Source organism: Hypanus sabinus, chromosome 4 (assembly GCF_030144855.1).
Source record: "Hypanus sabinus isolate sHypSab1 chromosome 4, sHypSab1.hap1, whole genome shotgun sequence".
NCBI classification, from domain to species: domain Eukaryota; kingdom Metazoa; phylum Chordata; class Chondrichthyes; order Myliobatiformes; family Dasyatidae; genus Hypanus; species Hypanus sabinus.
Window position 1 is genome coordinate 154,627,416 of NC_082709.1, and position 8,786 is coordinate 154,636,201.

The 8,786-nt window shown below is 46.8% G+C and overlaps 2 non-coding genes across 2 annotated transcripts; one reads left to right on the top strand and one right to left on the bottom strand.

Moving 5' to 3' along the window:
* The first annotated feature begins 8,506 nt into the window (after window positions 1-8,506).
* Window positions 8,507-8,578, top strand: trnap-cgg (transfer RNA proline (anticodon CGG)). Its single transcript has one exon. It is a non-coding gene; the product is annotated as a tRNA-Pro (tRNA).
* A 136-nt stretch (window positions 8,579-8,714) lies between these two features.
* On the bottom strand, window positions 8,715-8,786 carry trnap-agg (transfer RNA proline (anticodon AGG)). The gene has a single exon. It is a non-coding gene; the product is annotated as a tRNA-Pro (tRNA).

Genomic DNA, 8,786 nt, shown 5'->3' on the forward strand with positions numbered 1-8,786 from the left:
GTTCCTTTGAGATACATAGTGGAAGCACCTCGGAAGACCCAAATACCTTTGGAGAAAACTAATTAACACAGATATTCTAAAACTCTCTGATGACAGAAAGCTAGACGCCCAAAATTAATGTTGTCAAGTCTGTCTCTAAGTACACAAATACTATTGATTGTCTAACCTGTTGACCATGTTTGATATGCCAGGTGAGACATGCGTCTGGTCTGCCAGCTTGAACTCAAATCACAATGGTGCCAATAACTTAGCCATATTGCCTGATTTATTTAAGTCAATTAACAAGCCACATTGTCTTAACTTTTGGCTGATGGAAAGTGAGAAGTGCCCCGTTTCTCCGGGTGCAAGAACAGACACACAGGATGTGGAACAGCTGCAGTCCAGTGCACTTCCAACTTGGATGCAGGGAATGACAATCCAGGAAAAAGGGAAGCATCATAACAGCTGCAAGTAGCTGGAGAGAATTGAACATAGTCCTTACATGAAGGTGAGAGAGGGGACAATTAGGACTTTAACAAGTCTTCCACATAGCCCTCAACAGATGACATTTCCTGGACCCGTGTGAGAAGCCTTGGCGGGATTTTCTCTTTCCCCGCTCTCTACCTGACCAACTGAGATTGTCCAGCATTTGGCTTTATTCCAGGTTTGCAGCAATAGCTGTGTTGATTCCCTCAATTCAAATACTCTTTTTCTTATTCTCATCTGTTCTCATTTAACTCTCTCTATTTACACCTCTTCATGGCAGATTACCTGCAAACAACACCGTTCACCATACTCATCCGCTACCACAATGGCATTCTCCATTTTCCTCAGGACTCCACCCTCTTTCAGACATTCCTATTATTTCCCCCGTTGTGCCTCCTCTTTCACAACCATGCCATGCTCACACTTCTCCCCGTTCTTGTGAAAGGTCTTCAACCTCAAATATTAACTCTACTTCCTTCTCCACAGACATGCCTGATCTGAGCATTTTTTGTTTTTATCTCAGATTTCTCAGATCTGGTGTTTTTTTCCTCTGTTCAGAGATATGAATCTTCCAAATGAAGCAAACTTACAACAAGTAGACCAACTACCCTATCCTCACTGTTTTCCCGGCATGCCGTGCTCTATGTCGCCGGATTTGCTGCATCAATCAGACTAATAGCAATTTGTACAGGTTCTTGCACTACAGCTATGGTTTTGCAATTAAAACAGTGGGTATAGCTCAGTGCTGCCACCTGCTGATCTGTCTGTGAATCTCCAATGGACTCCGTTTCACAACCCGCAGATGTCACCATATAGTTTACCTGTAAGTTCAAAAGCACAAGCAAATATTTTGAATTATTTTGTATGTAAGTTAAAATTGACAAATTTTCACCCACTTTAGAATCGGATTTTGAATTCTGCTACTGGAAGGCTGCTAGGTGACCTGATGTCTCAAATAATTTGTGAAAACGACCGGGGCACTAGGAATGCTGTGGGGAATCCTGAGTCCGTCCTTTGGCTTTCGAGCCTCCCAGCTCCAGGTGACACCCATGCAAGGAATAAGACCATAAGGCACAGGAGCAGGATTTGGCTATTCAGCCCATCAAGTTGCTCTGCCAGTCCATCATGGCTGATTTATTTTGCCTTTAAACCCCATTCTTCTGCCTTCTCTCTGTTCCATTTGACACCATTACTAATCAAGTACCTATTAATCTTCATGTTAAATACATCCAATGACTAGGCCTCCACAGCTGCCTGAGGCAGTGAATTCCACCGAATCACCACCTGCTGGCTAAAGAATTTCCTTCTCATCTCTGTTAGAAGGAGACATCCTTCTCTTCTGAAGCTGTTCCCTTTGGTCTTAGACTCCCCCACGAAAGGAAATAACTGACTCTATTTTGGCCTTTCAATGTTCAGTAAGCTTCTGAGAAGACAGACAGACATACTTTATTGATGCCGAGGGAAACTGGGTTTCGTTACAGTCGCACCAACCAAGAATAGTGTAGAAATATAGCAAAATAAAACCAGAAATAATTAGATGATATTAAGTAAATTATGCCAAGTGGAAATAAGTCCAGGACCAGCCTATTGTCTCAGGGTGTCTGGCACTCCTAGGGAGGAGTTGTAAAGTTTGATGGCCACAGGCAGGAATGACTTCCTATGACGCTCAGTGTTACATCTCGGTGGAATGAGTCTCTGGCTGAATGTACTCCTGTGCCTAACCAGTACATTATGGAGTGGATGGGAGTCATTGTCCAAGATGGCATACAACTTGGACAGCATCCTCTTTTCAGACACCACCGTCAGAGAGTCCAGTTCCATCCCCACAACATCACTGGCCTTACGAATGAGTTTGTTGATTCTGTTGGTGTCTGCTACCCTCAGCCTGCTGCCCCAGCACACAACAGCAACCATGATAGCACTGGCCACCACAGACTCATAGAACATCCTCAGCATCGTCCGGCAGATGTTAAAGGACCTCAGTCTCCTCAGGAAGTAGAGGCGGCTCTGACCTTTCTTGTAGACAGCCTCAGTGTTCTTTGACCAGTCCAGTTTATTGTCAATTTGTATCCCCAGGTATTTGTAATCCTCCACCATGTCCACACTGACCCCTTGGATGGTAATAGGGGTCACCGGTGCCTTAGTCCTCCTCAGGTCCACCACCAGCTCCTTAGTCTTTTTCACATTAAGCTGCAGATGATTCTGCTCACACCATGTGACAAAGTTTCCCACCGTAGCCCTGTACTCAGCCTCATCTCCCTTGCTGATGCATCCAACTATGGCAGAGTCATCAGAAAACTTCTGAAGATGGCAAGACTCTGTGCAGTAGTTGAAGTCTGAGGCGTAGATGGTGAAGAGAAAGGGAGACAGGACAGTCCCCTGTGAAGCCCCAGTGCTGCTGACCACTCTGTCTGACACAGTGTTGCAAGCGCACGTACTGTGGTCTGCCAGTCAGGTAATCAATAATCCATGACACCGGGGAAGCATCCACCTGCATCACTGTCAGCTTCTCACCCAGCAGAGCAGGGCGGATGGTGTTGAACGCACTGGAGAAGTCAAAAAACATGACCCTCACAGTGCTATAGAAAATAGCACTGTAGAAAATAACCGACTCTATTTTGGCCTTTCAATGTTCAATAACTTTTTGAGAAGAAATGTTGCAGCTATGTAGGACCCTGGTCAGACCTCACTTGGAGTACTGTGCTCAGTTCTAGTCGCATCACTACAGGAAGGATGTGAAAACCACAGAAAGGGTGCCGAGGAGATTTACAAGGATGTTGCCTGGATTGGGGAGCATGCCTTATGAGAATAGGTTGAGTGAACTCGGCCTTTTTCCCTTGGAGCGACGGAGGATGAGAGGTGACCTGATAGAGGTGCACAAGATAATGAGAGGCATTAATTGTGTGGATAGTCAGAGGCTTTTCCCCAGGGCTGAAATGGCTAGCATAAGAGGGCATAGTTTTAAGGTGCTTGGAAGTAGGTATAGAGGAGATGTCAAGGGTAAGTTCTTTACGCAGAGAGTGGTGAGTGCATGGAATGGGCTGCTAGCGGCAGTGGTGGAGACAGAAATGATAAGGTCTTTTAAGAGACTCCTAGATGGCTACAGGGAGCTTAGAAAAATAGAGGGCTATGGGTAAAGCCTAGGCAGTTCTCAGGTAAGGACATGTTCAGCACAGCTTTGTGGGCCGAAGGGCCTGTATTGTGCTGAAGATTTTCTATGTTTCTATGAGGTCCCCACTCATTAAAACATAAAACAGAACAGCACAGTACAATACAGGCCCTTCAGTCCAAGATGTTGTTCCAAACATTTAATTAAGATCAATCTAACTCTTCCCTTCCCATAGCCCTCCATTTTTCTATCACTGATGTGCCTATCTATGAGTTTCTAAAATGTCCCAAATGTGTCTGTCTCTATGATCACCCCTGTTCCACGCACTTACCACTTTCCATGTTAAAGTAAACACAAAAAGACACAAGCCTCTGACATTCCCACTATACTTTCCTCTAAACGCCTCATTTTAGCCATTTCCACCCCAGGAAAACTCTCTGTCTGCCCACTCTGTGTCTCTCATCATCTTGTACATCTCCATCAAGTCATCTCTCATCCTCCTTCACTCCAAAGAGAAAAACCCTAGCTTGCCCAACCTATCCCCGTAAGAAATGCTGTTTAATCCAGGAAGCGTACTGGTAAGTCTCCTCTGCATCCTTTCTAAAGCTTCCACATAATGAGACGACCAGAACTGAACACAATATTTATTCCGAGTGTGATCTAACCAGAGTTTTATAGAGATGCCAACATTGCCTTGTGGTTCTTGAACTCAATCCCGAACTAATAAAGAGCAACAGACCATGCATTCTCTTAACCACCCTATCAACCTGCATAGCAACTTTAATGATCTATGGACATGAACCCCAGAGAGGCCCCTGTTGTTCCACACTGCTAAGAATCCTGCTGTTGAGCCTGCATTCTGCCTTCAAATTCAATCTTCATTCACATTTTTCAATTTTGACCTCCACCATCTCTCAGCCCAGCTCTGCATCCTATCAATGTCCCATTATAACCTCAGGCAACCTCCTACACTATTCTCAACACCACCAACCTTTGAGTCATCTGCAAACTTACTAAACCATCCTTCCACTTCCTCATCCAATTCACTTATAAATATCAGAAAGAGCAGGATTCCCAGAACAGATCCCAAAGGAGCACCACTGGTCATCAACCTCCGGCAGAAAACCCTCCATCTTCCTCCATCCTCTGGCTTCTGTGGAGCAGCCTACACTAAATCTTTTAAGCTCCACTGAGTAGAGGTCCATGGCCATTTCATTCCCTGGATCATTCTCAGAAAGCTGCTCTGGACCCTCTCCAGTGCTAGTACAACCTTTCTTAGATATCGGGCCCAAAACAGCTCGAGATATGCCCAATCTGCACTGATCGTTGCCTCAGCATTACATTCTTGCTCTGGTCTAAACAGAGAGAAGGCTAATTACAGCAACGGGAGAAAGCGGATTGGCAATGGCAAATACCGATCTGATATGTATGTGTCTTTTCAAAGCTAGTTGATTAGATTGCAGGGCCAACATATCCTCATGAGGATGACAGGAACTATTACACATTTAGTCAAGAAAAAAGACAATGTGGAAAAGGGTGACTTTGGTGGGGGAGAAACAGAAATGCTAAAATGGTTGATTTTTAACCCCCACCTTTGCCCATTTGTCTTACAGAACATTGGACAGTACTGTACAGCACAGAAACAGGCCCTTTTGGCCCACAGTGCTGTGCCAAACCACCCAAACACTACTCCCTCCCACCTACATAATGTTCATATCACTCCATCATCCTCACCTCCATGTGCCTAACCAAACGTTTCTAAAAAGCTTCTAATGTATCTGCCTCTACCCCCACACCAGGCAGTGCATTCCAGGCATTCACCACTCTCTTGAATAAAAAAACTTACCCCTCACATCCCCCTTGAACCTACCTCCTCTCTCCTTCAATGCACACCCTCTGGTATTAGACAGTTCAACCCTGGGGAACAGATACTCCTTGTCTACTCCATCTATGCCTCTCATAGTCTTATAAACATCTATCAAATACCCCCTCAGTCTCTGCCATTCTAGAGAAAACAACCCAAATTTATCCAGCCTCTCATGATAGCAATGCCGTCTAAACCAGGCAGCATCCTGGTAAACCTCTTTTGCTCCCTCTCCAAAGCCTTAACGTCCTTCCTTTATTGGTGTCATGGTCCGGTCCGTGAAATCCATATTCCGGTTCACAGTCCGGTCCAAATTCCTTATTCCAGGTTTTCTGGGTTTTCCCCAGTTTCTGTTGAGGCAGCTGATTCTTGTTTGGGCTGGCCTCATAAATAGCTTCAGGATTCAGCCTCTGGCTGCTGGATTGTTCCTGTCCTAACAACCTGTCTGTATCCCTTCCCTTCCCTTCACTCCACTCCACTCCTGGAGCCTTGCCCTGAACTGTCTGTCTGTGTCTATGCCTTTGCTATGTAGGTCTGGCCGTTTTGCTGCTACTTAGTGTTGGGAACTGTCTTGTTGGGTTCAGCATTCTGAGTAATGAGTCCCGGCCCTACGTCCTGTACCCAAGGAGGGGTTCTGGCTCGGTGTTCCATGTTCCTGTTTCTCCCTCGACCAAGGCTCTGTGTTCTCATCATGTCCATGTACCTTGCCCAGCCCAGGAGTACCTTACCCTGCCTGGCACTGGGATTCCCTCATCCTGTGCTGGGGTTCCCTTGTCCTGTGCTGGAGGCTCATGTCCAATCCTGTTGTCTCTCCCTCGACCAAGGCTCTGTGTTCTCATCTTGTCTGTGTGCCTCACGCAGCCCAGTGCTGGGATTCCCTCGTCCTGTGCTGGAGTCTCACGTCCAACGTCCTTGTCCTGTCCTAGCCACGGCTTTGTGTTCCCGTCTTGTCATGTGCCTCGCCCAGCGCAGGAGCACCTTGCCCAGCACAGTGCTGGGGTTCCCTTGTCCTGTCCATGAGTCTTACATCCGGTCCTGTTGCCTCTCCTCGTCCTGTAGCCCCGTCTTGTCCTTGCCTGGTTCTGGAGTCCGGGCCTGAGTCAAGACCCAGGTTCTGGGTCCTTGTCCAGTCTCTGGCTCGGAGTCCAAGCCCAGGATCCTAGTTCCCAGTTCCATGTCCTGGTTCCACTGTCCTTGTCAAGTCCTAGCCCAGGCCTGGAGTCCTTGTCTCATCCAGGGCAGGTGTCATGTCCAGTGTCCTTTCTTCCCCACTTTCCTTGCTTCCTTCTCACGCCTAGTCCTGTTCCTGGTAGTTCAGTGTCTGTGTCTTGCTTTTGGGTCCTCTCCCAACATCCCTCATATGACAATTGGGGCAACCAGGCTGTACACAATACTCCAGATGCAGCCTAACCAGAGTTTTATAAAGTTCCATAAATGGTAGAAGGCAGGGATCCGTGCGTTTGCATATGATGATGCAGAAGGGGTCTACACCACGACAAGCCCATCACTCTCTCTGCACTCTCCCCATGACCATGTGGATTTCCTCTGGTGTCCCAGTTCCCCCACATACAGGTTAGGGTTGTAACTTGTGGGCATGCTGTGTTGGTCGGTTAGTGGATAGAATCGAGAGCCCCTGCCTGAAACATTGACCATTTATTCCCTTCCCTTGATGCTGCATGAGCTGGAGAGCCCCTCCAGCATCTTGTGTGTGTTGCTTTGAATTTCCAGCAGCTGCAGAATCTCTTCCGTTTATGAATTGCTAAACTGGTTGGAAATGTAGATGTTCAGTGGGACCTGGGAATTCTTGTACTTGGGTTGTTGCAAGCAGAAACACTGGTGCAGAGTGCAGAATGGTGCAATACAGGAGTGAAGATTCTTGTTACGGAGCCCTAGGAGATCATATTGGTGTACTGTGTACAATTTTAGTCTCTTTCTACCCTTAACAAAGACAGAGTTGTTGAAAAGGGGATGAAGGAAAGATTTGTTGGACAGGTTCCTGGGTAGCAATTCAGATGGACAGGGGAGATTGAGTAAATAGAGTTCAGAAGACCGATTCATTGAAATATACAAGGTAGATGTGATTGATAAGATAGAAATGAAATGTATACCCTGGATAACGAGTTTAATAGGAGTTTAGAGCCCTCGCTCCATGGGAAGTAGGCCAATTGGGACTGAAAAGAGTCAAACATTTCCTGACTCAAAGGGTGGGGAGTCTTTGGGTTTTGCAGAATGAAGCTGCCTGGAGCAAAGGACTATATTTATGGGGAGAAATTTGTTAGGTTGGACTCATTGTATATAGTATTTATTATTGTGTACTTTGGAGAATTTCTGAATTGTATTCTTTTATAATAAATGAATTATTTAGCGATATAGCGCAGAAGAGGCCCTTCAAGGCGCATTGCCCCCGAGAATCCCGAATCCGGGTTAATGTGGGCAAATTAGATAAATTGTAGCTGAGCAGAAAGGGTGGCATGCACTTGGTGGGCAGAAGGGCCTGTTTCTAAGCCTCCTGTGCAAATTAAGAACAGGGAAAGGCCACATAGCTCTTTCGAACCCTGTTCTGCTAGTTAATAGGATCACCGTTCACTGTAATCTCAATTATGTTTTTATTTCCATATTTATCTGATTGTGATTCCGGATTTTGCGACGGATTGTTTCTGTTGCAGTTAGGGATTGTTAACATGAGACGCAGCAAAATTAGTTCCACGCTTTGTAGCTGAGATTCTGCGGTGATGAGATTGACAACCTCCTGTCTCGCCACACATTAATTACGCTCTGCCGTTACCGTCCTCAGCCGCTTGGGCGGCGCCCAAGAGCCGTTGTCGTAATCCCACGCGTCACCAGGTGGCGGCGACGTGGCTCTGGGGCTGCGGGGCTGCTGAGAGGCCGCGCTGTTGCACCGCTGCCCGCAGTCCGCGCCGCCCATTCTCCGCGCAAGCTAGTTGCTCGGATCGGGGCCACAGAACACGGTTCCGGTCAGTTCCGAGAACGGAAACTAGACGAGGAAAGGAAAACGGGTGCGTCGGAGTAGCTGGAGAAAGAGCTTGGCGCTACCGACGATGGCAGTTGGCTCGTTGGTCTAGGGGTATGATTCTCGCTTCGGGTGCGAGAGGTCCCGGGTTCAAATCCCGGACGAGCCCAATTTTGCTTTTAAAAGCTCCTTTTAGAAATTTTACTTTATTTCTGCGTGGCGTCGTCGTTTACAGATACAGTTTGCTGCAAAGGTTTATTTCTTTTTAACGAAAATAAAAAGTTGCGATGGAAGGTGTCAAAAACGGGCTCGTCCGGGATTTGAACCCGGGACCTCTCGCACCCTAAGCGAGAATCATACCCCTAGACCAACGAGCC